This window comes from Lathyrus oleraceus, chromosome 6 (genome assembly GCF_024323335.1).
Source record: "Lathyrus oleraceus cultivar Zhongwan6 chromosome 6, CAAS_Psat_ZW6_1.0, whole genome shotgun sequence".
Taxonomy (NCBI): Eukaryota; Viridiplantae; Streptophyta; class Magnoliopsida; order Fabales; family Fabaceae; genus Lathyrus; species Lathyrus oleraceus.
The window spans coordinates 93,103,140-93,116,918 of NC_066584.1; positions in this window are offsets into that span (position 1 = coordinate 93,103,140).

Sequence of the window (13,779 nt, forward strand, 5' to 3'; positions counted from 1 at the left end):
AACAAGAAGACATTTAGGGGAAATGCTACTGTGACAGGGATTCCAAAGATTGGCGATCGAGGAGGCAAGCAAATTGGTGCCTCTGAAATAAGAGAACCATTTCCAAAGGTTGGAAGAGAAATTGCACTCAAGGAATAAATGCATTGACGTCTCTTCATGCAGCAAATAGAGGTTGCAGACGGAGGGAAAACAACATCCACGCTTTTTTAAATTCTCATTTGTTAGCATTTTGTCATGAAGAAGTCTCTAAGCAATGAGGGATTTAACAAGCGGAATGTCTCTACACCAGATCCACTTGGTCCAGTCAGGAATGACGCATCTAGTACGCTTGAAGGAAAAGGCATGTTTCACGTCCAAATTCCCATCAAGAGCGTGCATCCAAGCTAGACCATCAAGTTGTAAGTTATCATGCAAAACATCATGTTGAACCATCATAGGAAGGTCCAAAAAATGAAGTAACAGTTGCGGAGGAAAAAGACAACTTCTGTAAAATAAATAATCGCCAACAGTATCAGTGAGAAAATGCAGAAAGTGTTGAGGAATGGCCAAGAGTTATTTGAGAGGTTGCATCCCCAGCCAGCGATCCAACCAGAACAAAAGCTTTGAATTGGAACCAATTATCTTACATAAATTATCAATAACCACGGGTAACTTCGCTTTCACGGTACTCCAAATAGAAGAGTTGATATGGTGTTTGATGCGGTAAGTAGATCTAATGGTACGACTTCTAATAATTTTAGCCCAATCTTTAGCTGAGTTTAAGTACTTCTAGCTGAGAAGAAGATTATAGGCATCGTTAAGGGTAATTAAGGATCTTAATAATAAACCATCCTCCTTGAGAGGCAAACAATATTTCTTCCAGGCGACAATCACGATTTTCCTTTGAGATACATCCCCGACCCAAATGAAGTTTTAAATCCAAGGCTCAAGGTCCCTTAGGAGCGAGACAGGCCAGGTATAAATCTTGATGGAATACATTAACATACTCTAAATCATGGACTTGATAAGTAGCATTCTTCCAGTAATGGATAGCAGCGAGGCTTTCAAAGTGGGCAACTTGCACTTAATCTTGTCAGTAATAGGCTGTAAGTGTACACCTTAATACCAATTTGAAAGCCAAGAAGAGATGTAATTCTGTGAATCCTATATGAGAAATGATTCCTTTGAAAACAGTGGATTTATCAGCATTAATAAACTGACCAGAGCAAGAAGAATACCTACATAAAACCTCCCTCGGGGCATTAAGGTTTGACAGTCTCCCATTACAATACACAATCAGATCATCAACATAGAAGCAATACTGGGGCATAGTACTGTTTTTAGGGCCTTTAAAAAGCTTGAGATGACCATCAAGAACAATCTTGGAAATAGACCTACTCATAACATCTTCAGCAATACAAAAGGTACCTAAATGGTTCCATTACCTTTCTTTAGCTTGTCCTTATTTCCTTCAGTTGCAAAGTCATAAATTTTCTCTCATAGCCTGTAGTGATAGTCATTAGGCTAGTGACCATGATGACCATAGGTTTGAAATTTCTCTTCCCCCATAGGAATTCGGTTTTGATGCTTGGCTAGTTTTCAATATTGTCATTTATCACTTTTGGTTATTAAGTCTCCTTTATGCTAAAATTTGTGCATATCTTTAAATTGAGTGTAATGCATTAAATGGTTTGTTGCATTAAATCAAACCCTGATATTAAAGTAGTTGCAAGTTGTTCAAGTTAAATTAGTCGATTATTTGGGTCAAGAGACACATGAATGAATGATTCATATCATACTAGCTTTAGATTCAATCTCATACTTTAGTTTTCTCAAAAACTCAATTTTTAGAAGTGTGATTTGAGTCAAGGTTATGTATGATCCGAATCACTATTTTCTCTAATTTGAATCAGAAGCGGGCTTAATTCAATTCAAGCTAAAGGTTGACACGAATAAAAAAATACATTTCAAAATCAAGACTTCAGTTATGTTAGTCTGATTCAAATCAAAGATTTCCTTGAGTTCAATCACTTACTTGAATCATTCATTCAAATAAAAATAGGAAAATATGGGTTTAAATTGATTCAAATCATTTTCTCATTTAAGTTGAATCACACTCACTGCAATTGACTTAAATTAAATGGGTATTTTTTTTTCACTTTTAGTGCTTTATCTCAAGCACATATATAAATGTTATTGTGTATTTTTTAATTTAACATAGTTGTGAGTGATAACATCACAACTTTGAGGGTTTTTTCCATTGAAGAATTTGGTAGTGCCAGAAGAAGGTAGATGTAGAAAAAAAATTGGGACCGGTAGGATTCAGTAAAGATTGTTGTATAACACATGCTTGGAGAGGATATTAGATCTAAGTAAGAGGATAGTCAATAATGAGTGAAGGTATTGGATATTTTACCTGTGTGGGTTGTGTACGAAAAAAGAATGAAATATTCAAATTGAAGTTGTTAATTTTGTTTTCAATTTCAGTATCCGGTTCCTTGACTGTATAAAATGCACATTGTGTAATTCTTAATATAGTGGAAGACTACAAGTTTTCAATGGATTCCCATTGGAGACTAGATTAGAATTTAGAAGTAAATCAAGGATGAACATGCTGAAACAATATGAATATAATGTAATCTTCTCTTTCCTTATATCCTTTTAAAGAAAATTATAGAATTGTATGTTTATGTTTTTACCTTTTTCTTAGAAATTTTATGTTGTTAGGTTTATTTTGTTCACATAGATTTGTTGTGTAAAGTTTAGGTCTAATAGTATTAAGTAATTTGGATTATTTCTCTTGGAATTAAATTTGTTTGTAACAATAATGTTAAATTGATTCAATTGATGGTGCAAGTGGAATGGGTATGAACATTGCAAACCAAGAGGAGGAATAAGAGGATTAGTATGAGGTTTTATGTTAAAAGGTTAACTAGTTCAATATTAAATTATGAATCTTTAATATTTTTGTTATTTAAGTATTTACTGCTTTTATTTATTTTCTTACTGAACAATTTATGTTTCACGTTTGTTGTTATGTATTTTGCTACTAACAATTTCCATGAACAGTGAACTTGGGTGTGCTAGTCATTTTGTACCGTACATGAGTACACCCAATATTCCAACAACCTTTGAGTATTCTGTTGTGAACACCTTTCTCCCTTAAATTATGATGTGTTTGGAGATAAAAAATATCAAATAAGAAAAACAAGTACATGAACTCTATAAGAAGGCTCATTGGGAAAGCCTTTGAGTGTGCCTAGCGCACTTTGTTGTAATTTTGGGTTAGGTGGGGAAATTTGATCTAAGCGAGAAATTTCTATAAAAGTCATTCATTGCCTGCTGCCCGATTACATCCAAAAAAATTCTGGAGTGTATGGAATGCAAGGATGATCAATAAAATACTAAAACATATACTTTGAGATTTAAATTATTTTCATGATTAATTACTTGTTCAATTTTTGATTTTTTTTTTTAAATTTGTCTGTAGATGGTTTAGTTCATGATCTGAAACGCCAAATGCATTGGAATCACAAAATCTAGGTTAATGACAAAGGTCTAGAACAAATGACATGAAAAGGGTTTTATTATTTTTAAATGATTCATTCATGGTGAATGTTTGACTATCTAGGAAATATAGCATGGCTATGAATTAATTGCTCATAAAAAGTTTGATTGTACTTCTGTATAGTGAAAACATATCAATGTGAGTCAAAAATCTTCATTCTACCAAAATGAGTTATGTGCAACCTCATATTTTACATAAATAATGGGAGTGGACATGCACGTTAACTATGTTGATTTTGCATCAATCTTGCTATTAGCATATATATTTGAAGTTATGGATATAATCAAGGCATTGATTGATTTTGAGTGAAAAATACTTGACCTAAAAGCCTACCTAATAAGGATGTGTTCCTTTGACATCCACTTTGATCCTAAAATGAAATATTTTATTCTTTAAAAGTTACAATCCTTATCCAATTTTTAAAAAAAAAATAATGTTCACCACCTTGTCTTAAGGATAGGAGAACGTTTAAAAATGCAAGGGTATTTCAAAAATAAAGTTTGAGAAAAAAGGAAATGTATGAAAAAGAGAACTAAGTAGTGATGGTGAAAGAAAAGAAAAGAAAAGAATATGCTTTTGACAAAACAAAAAGGAAAAAGAAATCAAAGGTCATTCGAGGGGATTACTCTTTGAAGACTAGAATCGAGAATGGTGCCATAGGCCGATTTAACTAAGTAAGCACCATCATTGACTTTACCTTGCTAATAGTGATGCCCATAATAGGAATGGTAATTCCCTTAGTGACCAAAGAAAGAATACTCAACAACTTCTGGTCCAATTAAAACAACCCTCTTCTCCACCACAAGTCTCAAGTCTATACCAAATCATCTCAATGGCTCATGTTCCCAACTTTTTAATATCGCTGGAAAAATTTAGAAATATTCTTCCAAATTAAATGACCCCATCCAAGGGGATCTCAAAAGTAAGTAAGAAATCCATTTCCCACCTTCCGATACACACCATCTATAAACTAATTGGATTTTACATTCTTATTCGAGTCTATGAGATGAATCATCTTTAACCAAGTGGAAGACTTTATGAAACCAACTTCCCTTCCTACCCAAAGAGGGAGGAAACAATCTGATCCATGTATCTAGCAGCAAGAACCTATCGCCAAATGCCAATGGCATATAGGACCAATCGCTGCCACCATTTATTGAGAAAGTCCAAGTTGACCAAGTGGAGATCACATACGCTTAGTCCTCATCTACTTTTGGGATTATAAACATCAGACCATCTAACCCATGAAATTTTAGAGAGATATTTAATAACTCTCTTAAGAAACTTCCTCTAAAGTCTGAAAATTCTCTTCTAAACCTTAATAGGCATCTTCAGAAAGGAAATTTAAAAGATAAAGATTGAGTTAATGTCTGAGTTGAAAGAGGATCACTGCTCCTCATATACTAAGAAACATATGACTACAAGAAATGAATCTTTTGAAAATGACATTAATCAATGGTTCCTAGGTAAATTCGGAGTAAGTGTTATCTCTCACTGTAATGTAAGGCATGAGTGCTTGAAAAGAAGGGTGTTTTTATTTTTATTTTCAATGCATAAATCCTTAAGTTAAGCCCATAAACATAGGGATCACATTGACCCCGATTATACAACTTTTTGCAAAATTATCATGAAGAATAGAATAAAGATTGAAATCCCAAATGATGGTGTTAATTAGTCATAGGTTTTGTATATTATCCTCCCCAAAGATAGTACTATCATCCACATCCTATAAATGAGACACCATCATTCTTGAGAAACCGGTTGAAAACTCTAAGAAGAGACCAAGATCCACCTTTCAGCTAAACAAATCATTCAACCTCTCGACAACTAATATAAACAAGAACAAGATTAAATGATCCTCTTCCTCAAGCCACATTTAAATATTAATCTCTTAAGTGTGACAACCATTAACTAAGACGAAGATGTTTTCCAAATACACAAAAATATGCATCCAAACACTAAATTTGTCATGAAATTCAATCCTGTATATCATATAGTCTAAGAAAATCCAAATAACACAACCATAATCATAAGTCTTTTCAAAATTAACTTTAAAATTTTATATAATCATAGTCATTCTCTTTAATTCTCGACTCAAATTATTTCCAGGCAAACTTAGTTCTAGATGGTCCGACCCTTTTGAGGTCATGAGAGTTTTCCAAAGTGGAGTTGTGGAAATAAGAGGTAAAACCAATAAACCATTCGTTGTAAACGGGAAGCGACTTAAGCACTACCACAATGTAGAAAATAAGGATTTTTGCATGAGCTACAAATTAGAAGAGTTGCCCGCTCTTTCAAAAGATTAACACCGTTCCAATCAATGTCGAGCTCCCGACATTAAACGAAGCACTACGTGGAAGGCAATCCATGGCCTTTAATTTTTATCTTTTCTTTTTAGTTGTTTTCATTTCTATTATTTTCACTCTATGTTTGTTTTTAATTTCTTTATCTTTTCTATTATTATTATTACTATTACTATTATTAGTACTACCTATTCTAACACCTCCATTCAGTACCTTTTTACTAATATTATAATCTTTGTTTACTTTCAGGCTAACATAGCTTAGGATAACTTATCACTAATTTAGGAGTATGGAGCTTGTTGACAATATGGAGGTTGTATTTAGGAGCGAAAATCAGAGGCGCCGCTTTGACATGTTAGCACGGGGAGAAATGGAACTTTCTATTTATCCAGATGGACTAACCCTGACCACCTTAGGACTAAGAGACGGTGTTATGTACCTTCTAAACCAAGTAGGTTGGGATAATTTTGTTGTGGGGAATAGGTATAGCCAATACCATAGGCTCACCCTTGAATTCCTGAGTTCCCTTTATTATGAATCTAACAGAGGAATAGGATTTGGTAGAGGTCTGGCTACATTTAGGCTTTTCGGAACCAAGTACCGTTTCACCCACTGTGAGATGGCTGAGTTATCAGGATTTCCTAGTGGCCCTGATACATACACTATTACCCCTGATGATGCCTTAACAGACCTGGACCTTGGCTTTTTCTGGGGAACCATGACCGGAAATTATCATCCTGAACCTCACACCATGTTTTTCGAAAATATCCACAACCCTGTTATCCGCTACTTTCATAAGATCCTGGCTCATACCCTGCTCGGTAAGAAAGAGAATATCATTGTTGTTTCTAGGGACAAACTTTTTATCCTGTATTATGCTTCCCAAGGGAGACCGGTAAATGTCGTTGCCTTTATGTTAGCAAACCTAGACAAGATTGCCCGAGAAAGCCACAATACTATTATCATTGGTGGGTTAATAACCATGATTGTTGATGTTATAGGCTTGAGATACCCGCTTAACCATTTACATGCTTTTGGAGGTATTCGTCCCATGAATCTAAACTTCTGTTTCAACCGAGGTATCATTACCAATTTAGGACCAGTGGAGTTTGAGCTGTTAATTGATAAGGAAGTAGTCCAAAATTTTACACTGTCAAACCATGAGAAAACTAATGTCCACAACCGCGATAACTGATTTTACAACTTAGAGGGCCAAAGTGAGTCTCCTACACCTCCTTACAGCCCTCAACATTATGAGAACCCATAAGCCATTTTTCCTGATGCCAATTCACAGGCCTCTGGTGCATATCATGTTGTTCCTCCTGTCAATTGCATCTCGTCATATGGAAATTATGTATATATAGGCAAAATATAGGCTAGGCTTTCAATGCATATATCCTTGTATCCCTTTTTAATTTATACCGTACATGTATATCACATGAAATCATGTATATATATAATGCAAATCACATGAAACAAAGACAACATTCTGATACAACAAGTATTCCTTATTTACTACATATTGATTTGTTTCTATTATTTATACAAACCTCTATCGAAAATCTTGAATATGCGCTAATACTATAAACGTATGATAATGAACACAAATTTATCAAAGCCCTTTGATCACTACCAATTGAATACTAAGCTACAAGGATAATCTATTTCCAAGGAACAATCACAAAAAAAATCTATTGTGACAAATTATCGAACACCTTGTGTGAAATCAAATTTGTTTGGAAATTTATATGGTATTTTTTATCTAAAAATCCAATCATAATCTAAAGGATTATGATCAATTCAACAACATTTATTTCAAAAGGTAATAAAAAATAGTCCAAACAAATTGATTGCACAATTGATGAATTCAACATTTTTCAAATAGAAACTAAAACAGATATATAGGGGGAGAAAGTATACAAGGATTTGTTTAGGAAGTTCCCCAATCGACCTCGCTATGGATAAGTCTGCCCTTAATTCGAACTAGAATTGAGATAATGAAATTAACCTTACTTTGCAAAAGTATGTGTATAAGAGAGATGTAGCAATCAAACCCTATAAACCTTAAGTTTGATGTTGATTCTGATACTTTATCTTCCCTTTATCAAAGCTTGATAAAGTAACCCAACAATGCCGATGTGATTCACCGTCTCACGCTACTTCTTTGCAAGAAATCCCTCGTTCTTCAAAGCTTTCACTCGATCGAATCCAAGCCGCAAATTGTTGTAACCTAAGATTTACCAATATGATCCACTGTCTCACGCCACTCCTTTGCAAGAACCTTTCGTTCTTTAAATCTTTCACTCAACCGGATCCAAATTGCATAACCTTGTTCAAAAACTTCAAATCCCAATTTGATCTTGAAGCAAAAACCCAACTCGGTTTTTTAATTTGAAACCCTCAAAGATCTCAACCTAATTTACAATTCAATCAAACTAAATTGGACGTTATCAACCCTAATTATAGATGACACCCAAACAAAGAATGATTATGTGTAGTTTGTTTGTGTGTATGCATAAAATGAGGTTAAAGATGATGAGAATGCTTTGAAATTCTGGTTTCATGTAGGTCTACACTAGAAACCTTACTAGAAATGATGCACGTATGAAGTATTTATATGCATGCATGTTTGGAGGCAAAAAGAATGCAAAAGATTTGAAAAAGTTGTGAATTTTTGGAAAATCACGTTGCATGAGCCGACTTGTGTAAGTCATGAGGCGACATATTCGAAACATGTATCGACCTGTATAGGTCATGCGTCGACCTGTAGAGGTAGTACATCAAACAGAAGCTACATGCTTTAAAAATGCAATACATGTGTCGACCTAAAAAACGGATGTGTCGACATATAAAAAAAGTTTCATCTATGTGTCGATCAGAAACATATATGTGTCGACACATATGTTATTTTGCTCATAAATATGTTTTTGATTCATTTTTTATGCATGAAACCTTTTTCAACTTATTTCTAAATATTTTTATACTTCCTACTGCTAAGATGCGCATTGAGAACCAGAGGATACTGTCCAATATACATCAATGCTAAATTATCTTAGTTTTGACATCATGCAAAATACATATAACAGAAAGTTGCACTCACAGGTTAATGAAATGTAAAAAGTGTTGGGTCAAATAGTATATTCATCCATGTCTCACATCGGGTAATACGAAGAAAATAAAATTTGAGTATTAATATAAATAGAGATAGTTAATTTTACTTTTCTACAATAACAACAAAATATAGTCTTTTGGGTGTATTGGGGTTTTGGATAGTTGTGTGTTTAGAGATGGTTTTCTATTTTTTTCCGTTCAAAAATACTTTGTTGAGAGGATTTTCTATTTTTCCGTTCAAAAATAGTTGTTAAGAGGGTTTGCAATTTTTACATCCAAAAATTGTAATTGAGAGAGGGTTTGCAATTTTTTCTATTCAAAAATTGTAATTGAGATAGGGTTTACAATTTTTCCGTTCAAAAGTTATAATTGAGAGAGGGTTTGTAATTTTTTCGTTCAAAAATTGCGGTTTTTAGGGTTTGCAATTTTCTCCTTAAAAATTGCAATTTAATAAAAGAGTTTGTACTTTTGTTTTGTAAAGATATTATAAGTTGAATAATGAATTTGTGAGTTTTATTTTTGAATATTTTTGCTTCTTTTTCTTCTTTTATGGATATGCTTCCGCGTGCGCCGATATTTGTTTATTTGTTATTCTCTCAACAAAAAAGTTAAAGTGATTAAATTGGTTAATAAACGCATAGATATTAAAAATAATTTTTAGTAGTAAACAAAGTTAGTTAATGAAAAGTAAAAAATTGGTTAATAAAATTACGATGTTGGTTAATAAACGTTCAAATATTAAAAATAATTTTTAACAGTAAATAAAGTTGGTTAATAAAATGTAAAATGTTGGTTAATAAAGTTATGAAGTTGGTTAATCATACAATTTTATACCAATATTTTTTAATCTAAAATAAAAAAATTATATATATATATATATATATATATATATATATATATATATATATATATATATATATATATATATATATATATATATATATATATATATATATATATATATATATATATATATTATAAATATATTATTATAATATTTCATTGTTCATCGTATTGGTGAAATTTGTTTGAAGTTGTAATTGTGTTGTTGGAGTTTGTTTGAAGTCTCACTTTGCTTAACTTTATGAAATGTTGGATATATAAATATGTGAGGACAACCTCACCCTTTGAGCTAATTTTTGGGGTGATCTCCAAGCATATTTAACATGGTATCAGAGTCGGGTTACTCGGGTTACTGCAATATGACCATTTGACCCAGAGTCGAATTACTGCAATATGATCATTTGACTCAAACCCACATTAGGCGTGAGAGTGGGTGTTGAAGTTGTAATTGTGTTGTTGGAGTTTGTTTGAAGTCTCACATTGTTTAGCTTTCCGAATTGTTTGATGTATAAATATCTGAGGACAACCACGCCCTTTGAGTTAGCTTTTGGGGATGAGATCCAAACATATTTAACATATTGAAATACGGTATAAATATAACAGTGTAATGTTAGAATTAGGGTGCTTAAATTAATCGATTATTTAAATTATATATATCCATATCCAAATCCGAGTATTAAAAATCTATTAATTATTAATATGAGTTTAACCTAATCTATATTTTGGATTTTCATATCCAAAATAAAAACTAAATGAGTCTCTTTTTTTTTAAATTGAAAAAAAAAATCCTTTGAAAAAATGTTCTGGAAATAAAGTATTTTTTAGTAAATAAAAAAATGAAAAATAAAAAAAAAGAATTAAATGTTTTTTTTAAAAAAAATGTGTTCTGAATATAAAAAAAGATTATTTTTTATTTTTGAAATTAAATATCTTTTCTTAAAAAAATATTTTTTTAAAATAAATAATTCTTGCTAAAAGAAATTTTAAATCAAATTTAATTATAAATATAATTGATTAATAAGTGATTTATAAATATTTATAAAAAATAAAATTAATTATGATAATTAATTTTAATAATCAATTATAATATATCGAGTATTTATAGTACGAATTATTTATAATTAACCGTTATGATTATCTCTAGTTGGAATATCATTTTTCATGAAAAAATAAATATACATAAAATATTGTGAACATGGTATGTCTAATAAATTGTCTTTTATAAGAGCTCAAAGGCCGTATTAATATCTGCTGACCGAAATGGGCTGTACTTGTACTTGTACAGTTGTACCTACCATAAGCTTTTGAATGCCTCACGAACTAAGATAATCATCAGCCATTAATTATTTTGAAAAATCATGAATAATAAGGTCATCAAAAACTGTGTCTTAGAGAAAAGCAATCCTTATTTACATGAGCATAACACTTCATGAAATAACTTTTTTTTATAATAATTTAATAATTAAAATTTTATCTATTAAAAATAAATAAGTGAAAATGTGCATATTCAAACCTAAATGGGTCGATTTGATTATTTTTGCATAATTAACAATTCAGTTGACTTAAAAATTCTATTAGCCAGAAAGAGAATAAGTGAAAAAAAAGGAAAATTTAAATCTGCCATTTAAATATTAAACTTCCATTTTAGGATTTGAGTTGTATTAATTTAACTTTTTCTTTTTGAATTTTTATTCTAATAACTAAAGTGCTTACGTCTCTGGTGTAGTGATAGGTGATAACTGATACGTTGATATCTGATCACATGCGCCGCGTGTCTAATTATACAAATAAAATATTGATCTTTTCACGAACACATAAGCTATTTTTTCAATTAATAATAATAATGTCCATTTTCGCTTTTCTACATAAGTGGATTATTAAAATAAAATCTCCAAGATCTGGTTGCACCCCCCTTTCTCAATAATTGCAATAAACAAATGCTCTTATATCATCGTGCTTGTTTATTCTCTTCTTGCAGTTTTCACATCATCAATGATGTAAACTCTATAATGTGTTCTTCCTAACCAGACGCCACTAGTTCTCTCTCATAGTGAGGATGTCATGTTATATATATATATATATATATATATATATATATATATATATATATATATATATATATATATATATATATATATATATATATATATATATATATATATATATATATATATATATATATATATATATATATATATATATATATATATATATATATATATATATATATATATATAATTTAACGATCAAATTTAAACTAAAAAAAAATGCCATATTATTATTATTATTTTTAAATCACATCATTTTTGTAAAAAAAAAAAGAAATATTATTAACCAGAATGAGAAAATCCATCATGGATCCATGTTGAATTACAAAAGGGGTTCTTCTAAATAAATTTGGAAACATTTTCAATCCACCTATCTATTTCTCAAGAATTCCATACAAATTTCATTTAGATCTTGTCTACAAGAATCTTATTCAATACACCATGTTCGAAAGTTTTTTTTCTTCTGAAACGTATATTTATATGTCACGATACATACTTTCCTTTCCACATTCTTAGTTTTTCATTCAAAAATATAGTGTTATATATGTGAGAGTCTCAAATAGGGGGACTCCAGGGTCTGCGTCTAGCGGGCTATCGCTCGGGTGACATCCTCACAGAACGTGGGGCTCGCCTTTGGGGAAAATGACATGTACATTATTGTTATCTCCCATAGTCATATGGAAGGAGTCGTACCACGACTCTTTGAAAAGTACGTAGTCAACAACCTCCCTTAGTCATGGGGGAACGGTTGATTTCTCTAAGACTTTCCTAAACCATGGGCCCAATAGACCCCTATATATACTTCTCTCCCAATAGACCCCTATATACTTTCTCTAAGAGTCTTTCACTTCACGTGAGCAGGTCCTCTAAAACAGCCGCAACATCACCGTACACGGCTTCTCGTCACCGCGGGAAAGCTCTAACTACCCTACCATTGTTACAAACCTACCAAGGCCTCTAAATATCTCGTGCCCTCGTAGGGATACTATGCACACCTATAAGTTTTGACTAGTATAGTGGCGCCTACCATGGGGCTCTTGTAAAACTAATTTGGATCACACCTTATTCATCACAATAACCTTACTCATTGTTACCCTTCACTCCTATGCCTAGCCATCATTAGCGATGGTCAATATGAGAGCTCAATCCCCTACGCTAGAGGCAATACACCATTAGAACTAGGCACTGGGGGACAATATACACATTATCGGACAATGGCATTAGAAATCCAAACCCCCAGAGAAGATGGAAGTGTTAGACCCCTAGCCATCCTCAGACAAAATATGGGAGACACCAGTCATTGAAGGATTCAAACCTCCCTCTTTGGTCAAGTTTGATGGATGCAATGATTCTTATGAACATGTCTCCTCCATCAACACTCAAATGGCCATCATCGAAGTGCCTGACTACCTTGAGTGTCAATTGTTGTTTGGAGCCTTTAAGGATGCAGCTTTACGATGGTACATGGGTCTGCCCCGAGAATCCATCACCAATTATCAGGAGCTGGTAAGGAACCTTGTGCATTAATTCGTTGTTAGCCGTCACAAGAAGATGTCAATCACCAGCCTTTTCAACATACGATAGGGTCCACAAGAGTTGATAAGGGACTATCTTGTCCGGTTCAATCAAGCCATCATCAGAGACGTTCCTTCGAACGAAGAAAGTTTGTGGGGCCGTTATATATTGGTCTAAAGGTGGGACACTTCAATGGATGTCTTTCATATAAACCAACGGTTTCGCTAGAGAAGTGGTTACCAAGAAGGAATGTTACATAAAAGGCAAGGAGAGCAACGCTAAGAAAAAGGCATGGGACATCAAGGAGCGTGTTCCCAACGCCGAAAGTTCACACCACCAGAGGAAGTGTAGTTATACCTCTCCCATCAAGGACAAGGCTCCGTTCAAGATAGTAGGCAAGGCGATAGAGAGT